The 9527-nt window shown below is 40.6% G+C and overlaps 1 non-coding gene across 1 annotated transcript; it reads left to right on the top strand.

Annotated features, from left to right (window-relative positions):
* The first annotated feature begins 5526 nt into the window (after window positions 1-5526).
* trnaa-ugc (transfer RNA alanine (anticodon UGC)) lies at window positions 5527-5603 on the top strand. The gene has a single exon. It is a non-coding gene; the product is annotated as a tRNA-Ala (tRNA).
* Window positions 5604-9527: the final 3924 nt, after the last annotated feature.

Below are 9527 nucleotides of genomic sequence, written 5' to 3' on the forward strand. Positions count from 1 at the left end.
TTGAAGGGTGGGGGATGCAGGTTCATACGGTATAACTGCTCCGTCGAGGCACCCCGCAAAGGCTGGGCCCTCATGCACCCTGGACGGCTCACCCACTATCACGAGGGCCTGCGAACCACTGCAGGCACTCGATACATCGCAGTGTCATTTGTGGACCCCTGAGTGCCAATGGCAATGTGCTGCCACTTCCAGGTGTCAGCTTTTGTTTCTATGGTGCCTTTACTGAACTTTTGTTAATTCAGGAAAACTCCATTAGCCAAATCCAAGTGGGCGTTGCGGGAGACCTTTTCTCTTGAAACCCCTTTCCACTGAAAGTCATTTGAAACTTTTGTGAGACAAATGTACTGTTTTAGTATTATTATTTTAACTGTCAAAATAACTTGTTTTGTTGAATCAAGACACTCCTACATACAGTATGAGGCAATAAGAATAACTTTATTTGTAAAGTGCCCTTCATTTCCAAATACACTCCTAATACAGTATGCAATGCACCATGGTCTAGGAGATTATTAAAACATCTGTCCTATTTATTATTTTGATATTTGTATTAAAGGAATTTATTCCAAAGATTCCATGTGGCTTTTCGAATGTGTAATATCTAAAGAACACAGCTCATAACACATTCTCAGTCCCCTTGTCATTTTCATGTTGAAAACAAGTCCATGTTCAGCACCCAAACATTGTAGATGCAATGAATAGAGCCGACGTGAGTCCTTATTCTACATGTCAGACAGGCATGTTTGTTCTACATTGCCTATTTCTATCAGAATGTTCCAAAACGTTGCATCATGCTGAAAGCGCACCAGAACATATACTGTATGTTTCTCTTAAATAACTATACATTTTTTACATTCCATGACAAGTAATCATTGAGGACAAAGTTTGACTGAATAGATCTGATGCTGCCTGGGCATACTCTGAAAAATGTTGTAAACGCTAGTAGAGATAGTTGTGAAAATTTATATTTTGGTCATTTGTCAATAAAACACTGAACCAAGCTGTGATTCCATTGTGCAACCAATCTTTTGAGTAGTTGGTACTGTATCAAAAGCCAAAATACCGTTTTTATTATGGCCCTAACAAAGAGGAATGACACAATAACAGAATGGACTGTTCAGTCAGAGGTTATTCCAATGACATGTCCTAAATAAACGTATATTCATTGATTGGTCCCAACATAGTGTATACAATACCTGCTTCTCCACAAATCTCATGGTCAAATGCCTTTACTTTGATGAATATTTAGACAGCAGCTGCTGTTTAGGCTGGGGAAGGGTGAAGTTGCCCCTAGGCTTAGATTCTGATCTTGGGACAGTTTAGCATTTTCCCCACTAATGGTTAAGGTTTGGATTGGGGGAGGGGAAAATAATCCTAGATCTGTATCTTGGGAAAACCGCTTTTAGGCTGTGACTTTTCAACTGATGTGTTGTCGTTATAGTGATTACAGTTTGTTTATTGATTAATCTATTTCCATACATATTTTTGATAATATTTATTGATAGATCTTACTACCGGTAGTTAATTATTTTTATTTTACTCTAAAGCCACAAAGTATTGTCTCTCGAGATACAAGGCGTATATGGTTTCTTTATCTGGAATTATTTCAAAATGGGTTGATTTATCGATATTTTGTATTTATTTGCGTACTTTCTGTATACTCACGTTTACGTTTAATGGTTGATTTATCTATTTAGTGATTTTAGGTACTCCATAGTTACACTCCATTCCAGTAGGTGGCGATAATGTGCCTTTGCTGTAGTTAACCACCACAACTAATCAAGGAGGACGTGAAAATTACAAAATTTACTCCTTTTACATTCATTGGCTAGGTCATTTAATTGTCTAGGTCGGAGAAAACAGCTAACTAGATTTTGTAACATTTTAGTACATATTCATTGCTATAATCGAAGGACCAAGATGCAAGAAGACTGGTTATAAATCAGTCCACCCTTTCGTGGTAAGACTTCTCCAGTGATGATAACGTTCGTTGGCTAATGTTAGCTAGCTGCTAACGTTGTTACATTCACGTGAGACAACGTGAAGCATCGGAGCCTTCTAGCTTTGTAGCTAACTCTTTAGCTAGCTATGTAATGTCCAAAGTCAGAGAGAAACTTGTAAAACCAGCGCAAATGTCACTTGTAGTTAGTTAACGGCAGCTAGCTACCCGCCATTAGCCAGTCTTTGGCAAATGACAGGAGTGGGATGTTAGCTTAAAGACTGGTAACCCAGACTATACAAACGTAGCTAGCTACCCCACAATAATACCAAAGTCAATATCAGCATGTGAAATATTTAGCTAGCTATAACATTTCACAATTGTCAACGTGGTTCCAGTTTTCGCAAGGCCAACGGCCCTTTCACACAGAAACAAACAGGGCGAGTAGGACAAGACGAGAAGCGAAAATCACGTTGCGTGATGGTACTTGAAGGAAAAACTAAGCTGATTAATTTGGTCCACTGTTTCGTTTTAGCACATGTCGGTGAAATATATACTTCGTCATGACGATATACATGGTCTGTGTTCTATCTCTAGGCAAATTATCCCCTATCTCCAGTCATGAGAACGTTATCATGACGTAGCACGTTTCATTTTTAGGTTGGATTATCCCTTAGGTCACTGCGGTAACGTTAGTGTAGCTAGCTTGTCCACTGCAGCCTCAGCTGAGTCTCTTGCGAAATGTAGGTGAATGGTAACGATCAAGTTCCTGTCTAGCTAACTAGATAAAGTAACATTAGCCTAATATTTTCCCTGAAGGTTGATCTAACAAGTAGGTAAGGTAAGTGGCACCTACCCTCAGTTTTACTCAATGCTGAATCGCTTTTGATGGGAATTTTTCTACTCTTTACACAAAAGGTCAAATAGGGTCCGCTTATAGTTGTCCCTTTTCACATATGTACAAGTGTGAAATGTAAATGTATTTTTTTGCATATCCAGCTCTCCCGGAGACACCGTCTGACAGTTGGGTCACGGCCAGGGATCACAGGCAGTCATCCAGGGGGAGTGGTGCCTATGCACATAGTCAGGCAGTTAGCTACAGATTGTACATACACCAGATAATCTGATTGGTGCTTTTAAYACAACTAGGAATCCATTAGTTAAAATTTGCATACGCTTTTTGCATATAGCTTCCTATTAGTTGATTCTGATATTTTCCAAGTGGGAAACTGAGCACATTTTTTTTGTCTTGAAAGTGACATTAAAGGGAAAATCTACCCATAAATCAACTGTTGATACAGTCCCAAATTGTTTTGCATGTCAGCAGTCACATTTTCAGGATATTGCATGTTTGACTGCTTAAATGCAAAACACATTTGAGATTGCAATTGAGAATTGACTGCAAAGAATAGGCTGTGGCTGAAAAAGACATCTGAATTTTACATGGGCTACAATATGCTTGTGGCTTGAGCTTTGCCATTACTGACAGGGCAGTAGTCCATGTGAACCACGGCTGTCTGACAAGGGGAATGGGGACAGCTGCCAAAAGCAAATCATGCTTGTCCTTACAGTGTAGGCCTACTGAAGGTGACTCACAGAGCTGCTCTCTCTCTCTCTCTGTTGAACACTCATTGGCTGAGTCACTAGGGTTGGCTAGTTTTAGGATCATATTGAACAATAATAAATTAAGATTCTGTACTTTGAGCTCTTTACTATCATTATTAAGAGTGCATTCTAAGATCCTGTTCGCTATCATGAGTTGATGCAWTGCTTGCTGATGTCAACTCTACAAAATGACAAATATAAGATTTCAGGAGTTGTAGTTAACTCACTCAGGCACTCTAATCACAGATTACCATGGAGTTTAGGTAGATTATCAGATGGAAATGTCTAAGMCTTCTGTTAGGTTGACACCTGACACTAGTAACCTGGTGCCAAGAGCTCCTGGTGACAATCAATTGGCTGTGAAGTCTGGCACTCCTGCAGAGCACGTACCAGTGCATGTGCTTTTTGGCTTAGACCTGTAGGCCTATTCTGGCTTTAGGACTACAAAAATGCTTTGATAGAAGACACATTATCTTTTTATATCTGTCAGGAAGTCAAATGAACCCAGWTGAGATGTGTTTATGATGGTTGTGTGATTGACTAGGTTACTGCATGAGTAATATAGGCTATATGACGATGTCATTAGTTTAGATTAAAACTAGGGCTGGGAATTTAACTAGGCAAGTCAGTTAAGAACAGATTCTTATTTAAAATGACGGCCTAGGAACAGTGGGTTAACTGCCTTGTTCAGGGGCAGAACGACAGATTTTTACTTTGTCAGCTCGGGGATACGATCTAGCAACCTTTCGGTTACTGGCCCAATGCGCTAACCACTAGGCTACCTGCCGACACGACATTATCAGCATACTCAGGTGCTGATGCTATATGTAGGCCTATTGCGATTCTCAAGATTTATTGTGATTTGATGTTCCAAAAATATTGCTCACCATATGTTTGCTGCATTGGGCCAATTCCACGGTAACAAAGTGATGCTGAGACTCGCGTTATTCACTTTAAAATGTATGCCAAACAAAAACCAATGATTTCAAAGTGAAAACGACAACTCTATGCACAAGGACTAATTTAAAAAAGAAAATCCTCGAACTTTGACAAACACATTTTCCTCGAAGAACAGTGCAGATGCYAAGTTTGTTAAAATAATGACAGTTTGTGCTTTTGGTGCCGTCATTCTGTTACCAAACTTTTCATCTGCACTGATAAACATTTTAAAGTGAAAAATCTGAGTCGCGGCATCARTCTATTAATGTGGAATTGCCCACAGGGACAAGAGAGCCATGAGAAAACAACTTTTGATCCGTCATGGAAATAAAAGTGCTGAAAACAAATTCGCTCACTATTGAAAAAGATAGAGAACAAGATATGTGGGAAAAATAGTGSCGTTTTTGATGCAGTTACAGCCAACTAACACAAAAGTAATATTGCGTTATAGCGTTAAATAATATCCCCATATGTAACTATTGATTTCCCCCCCAATCACAAGTTCAAAGTCAGCTGATTGACCATTAGCCTTTTGTTTGTCAGTGTTATTTATGGAAACTAAACGGATTCTATTCAAGCTATTCTAGCTGCTTTTCATTCTGAAGTGGATTTTTCTCCTGTGTAATTGTCATCTGATAATGAGGTGTGTCGTTCAGCTCCAAAAATATTCACAATCTGTCTTGCTTGCATATGGTACCCAAATCTAAAGCAATCTCCTGAAAAAGTAAACTGTAAAAAAAAAAGTTTAGAATGGATATTAGCCTGTAGCCTAGGCTTACTAGCTGAAAAGGGATCTGGAAACATCCCGGTTTCCATTCTGTGGGATCCTAATAGGAGAGTGAATGTATTGTTTACATCCTCACCATTTTGAACAGAGCAGCATTTTTCCTATTAGCAGCTGGCATTCAAAGGACCGTTCTACTCTACATTTGACTCCCCAATGAACAATGTAGCCTATGTTTTAAGTAGGGGTCAGTTAATGAAGTTTAGTTTTTCATTGCAACGTAAGCCATTGTTATGCTACTATTTGACTAGTAGCATAACACGGTCCCGTGTGGCTCAGTTGGTAGAGCATGGCGCTTGCAACGCCAGGGTTGTGGGTTCAATTCCCACGGGGGGACCAGGATGAATATGTATGAACTTTCCAATTTGTAAGTCGCTCTGGATAAGAGCGTCTGCTAAATGACTTAAATGTAAATGTAAATGTAGTAAGGTGTCTTGTCATTCCTTCCGTTTTCACTGTTGAAACACTTCGAATGCCTTCTACAATTTGTATTTTAAGCAGGTAGGCTAAGAAATGTAGCCTAATCACATAACATGGTATTATCTTTTTTAAAGACCTTATCAACTGGAATATGATAAGGATTTGGCTTTGTTTTATTTTCTCCCTGGGTTTTGAACTTTGTTGGGATTAGTCGCTCGCTAAGCCTATCCTTCCAATGCCATCACCGTTTCAGAGGAAGCTAGGGCCTACGTATTAGTGACAGCCTACATTTGTAAATGATTTCATCCTTTTTTCCCCTCTTTTTATTATTATTTTTTTTTACCTAGGATGATCTGTTCTCATTTTGACTCTTTGCTCTCTTTTTCAGTGCAATGTCTCTGGTTTTCACGCGGCCTAACCCCAACGCTATTGGCAAGAAAGACAAAAGACTCATGGCGGAGGTGAACGCCAGCCCGCTCAAGCACTTTGTCACGGCCAAGAAGAAAATCAACGGCATCTTCGAGCAGCTGGCCGCGTACATCAAAGAAAGCTCCTACTTTCTGGAAGGTAGCTACTAGCTTTCCACCTTACCACAAGTTGTGGTCGATAAAGCTGGCTTTCGTTTACACCAATGAAAAGCACAATGTTTTGTGGTGTGGAATTGATTGACACTTGCCTGTTCTATTGGCAGCTAGGTTTCAATTTGGTTTAAATAATGCAAAAACAAAGTGTTGGAGAAGAAAGTAYAKGTGCAATATGTGCCATGTAAAAAAGCTAATGTTTAAGTTCCTTACTCAGAACATGAGAACATATGAAAGCTGGTGGTTCCTTTTAACATGAGTCTTCAATATTCCCAGGTAAGAAGTTTTAGGTTGTAGGAATTATATGACTATTTCTCTCTATACCACTTGTATTTCATATACCTTTGACTATTGGATGTTATAGGCACTTTAGTATTGCCAGTGTAACAGTATAGCTTCCATCCCTCTCCTCGCCCCTACCTGGGCGCGAACCAGGGACACATCGACAACAGCCACCCTCGAAGCATCGTTACCCATCGCTCCACAAAAGCCGCGGCCCTTGCAGAGCAAGGGGAACAACTACTTCAACGTCTCAGAGCGAGTGACGTCACCGATTTGAAATGCTATTAGCGCGCACCCCGCTAACTAACTAGTCATTTCACATCGGTTACACCAGCCTAATCTCGGGAGTTGATAGGCTTGAAGTCGTAAATAGCTCAATGCTTGAAGCACAGCGAAGAGCTGCTGGCAAATGCATGAAAGTGCTGTTTGAATGAATGCTTACGAGCTTGCTGCTGCCTACCACCGCTCAGACTGCTATATCAAATCATAGACTTAATTATAACATAATAACACACAGAAATACGAGCCGTAGGTCATTAATATGGTKAAATCCGGAAATTATCTTTTCGAAAACCAAACGTTTATTCTTTCAGTGAAATACGGAAKCGTTCCGTATTTTATRGAACGGGTGCCATCCCTAAGTTTAAATATTGCAGTTACATTCCACAACCTTCAATGTTTTGTCATAARTATGTACAATTCTGGCAAATTAATTACGGTCTTTGTTAGGAAGAAATGGTCTTCACACAGTTTGCAACGAGCCACGCGGCCCAAACTGCTGCATGTACCCTGACTGCTTGCACGGAACGCAAGAGAAGTGACACAATTTCCCTAGTTAAAAGAAATTCATGTTAGCAGGCAATATTAACTAAATATGCAGGTTTAAAAATATATACTTGTGTATTGATTTTACAGAAAGGCATTGATGTTTATGGTTAGGTACATATTGGTGCAACGACAGTGCTTTTTTAGCAAATGCGCTTGTTAAATCATCAACCGTTAGGCGAAGTAGGCTGTGATTCGATGAGAAATTAACAGGCACCGCATCGACTATATACAACGCAGGACAAGCTAGATAAACTAGTAATATCATCAACCATGTGTAGTTAACTAGTGGTTATGTTAAGATTGATTGTTTTTTATAAGATACATTTAATGCTAGCTAGCATCTTACCTTGGCTTCTTGCTGCACTCGCGTAACAGGTAGTCAGCCTGCCACGCAGTCTCCTCGTGGAGTGCAGGATAATCGGCCACAATCGGTGCTCCAAAAATGGTGCGCGATTACCGATTGTTTGAAACTTGAAATCGGCCCCAAATTAATCGGCCGACCTCTAGTCTAGTTCCTAGGGGTTTGGACTAATGCGATTGTGTGATTAATATTTTTTCTACCGCTCACAGACACATTAGGAATGAGGAGCTGGACCCGTCTTACTACAGAAGGAGCAGGTTCAGGAAGTGCACGGTTACCTGTCAAAGGTGTCAGGGATTCGGATGAGGTGCTGGCACGCAGACACATGAAGCTTGTGTCTTCTTCGGAAGGTACGTTCCCTCCACCGCGACGTAATGGAACCTACTGTTGCGATTGCGGCCACCAGTCATTGCGGAAAGCGCTGTTTTCCGTCGCTATTCATGTTTTCAATGAATCACACAATCCAATTTTTCTCTCCAAAACCTGGGTCGGACTCATGCACATTTTCGTGGAAAATGCTCGTTAGACCTGTGTTAATGTTTCCTCACTCAGTGTGTCTACCTTTATAGGACAAGTAACGGGAAGAGCGTCGGGATCAACGCCATGCTGTGTGATAAAGGTTGCCTCCCCTGCTGGATAGGACATACCACCAAACTGTTTCCTGCAGTGGACAGGGGACCGACGGCAACGCAGTCCTTCCTGCTACAGAGGGATCAGAGGAGAAGAAGGAGCATCAAATTGTCGAGTACCTCCACCGAGAGTTAAAAGATAAATTCTTTTAAAAGCAAGCAAGGACAAGTGTTTCCTTTTGTGGGAATAAATAGTTATATTTGTATGGTAAAATACAAAGACAGTTACTTAAGTCTTTAAATTGATACTGCACCCTGGTGACTCTTCGAACTCGCTTAGGCACGCTAGAAGTGTGACCACACACCCAATAAGTTTGCGAGGCGTGGGACTGAATGGGGCGGAAGAAAACATACTTTTATGAAGTAATAAGGAGTTTGGCCCACCATGGGGGGGGTCCCTCCCAAAAATGTATTGAGATACAAACGTTTTCGGACACTGCGCCTTCCTCGGGTTTGCTCAGCACCAACACACAAATCCTTTAGAGTATTTAAGATTTAAATTGATGTAGTTTGTTGAGACAAGAACATGCTTTAACCGTTTTAATGTGTTCAAATCTCCCAAAGCCATCTTCATTTACGCATGTGGTTACATTACTGGTGAGTGCAAGATGCCCATCTAAGTATGGACCAGCTATGTAAACAGGATTATATACAGCAATGGCCTGTGGTAATTGTCTACTGTATGAATACACTTTTTGCTGTGTCCGTACAGAAATGAAGTCAGATCTGGTCACAGTGGCTTTCTGTTGAGCCGTTGTTCTTATTCAGTGGGAACGTAGGTGTTGCCGTAAAACCAAATCCTCCGTCGGAAAACCATGACTCTCACTGGTTATCAAGCTACCTATTTTTTAAATTCTACACAAGCTACCCTCTTTAGCTCAGTTATGCACCCAGTAACGAGTACCAAACCTGTTGTCACTTGAAAGTAGGACATCTTCTTAATGAATGTTTTTTTTCTTGAATTAAGGCTACTTCTTATGCAATGTTTTTATCTTTAAAATACCAGGCTCGCCACAGGGTTAACTTTATGTGTCCGTATCGAAATGTTTGGTCGCAATGATATCACATAATCACCTAAAGGAGCCCAGAAATGTCCCCTTCTCTGTTGACTGTAGTTATGGAGCCAGATTATTGCGTCCGTGCCTTTATGATATGCATTCCC

The sequence above is a fragment of the Salvelinus sp. IW2-2015 genome, unplaced genomic scaffold (assembly GCF_002910315.2).
Source record: "Salvelinus sp. IW2-2015 unplaced genomic scaffold, ASM291031v2 Un_scaffold7005, whole genome shotgun sequence".
NCBI classification, from domain to species: Eukaryota; Metazoa; Chordata; class Actinopteri; order Salmoniformes; family Salmonidae; genus Salvelinus; species Salvelinus sp. IW2-2015.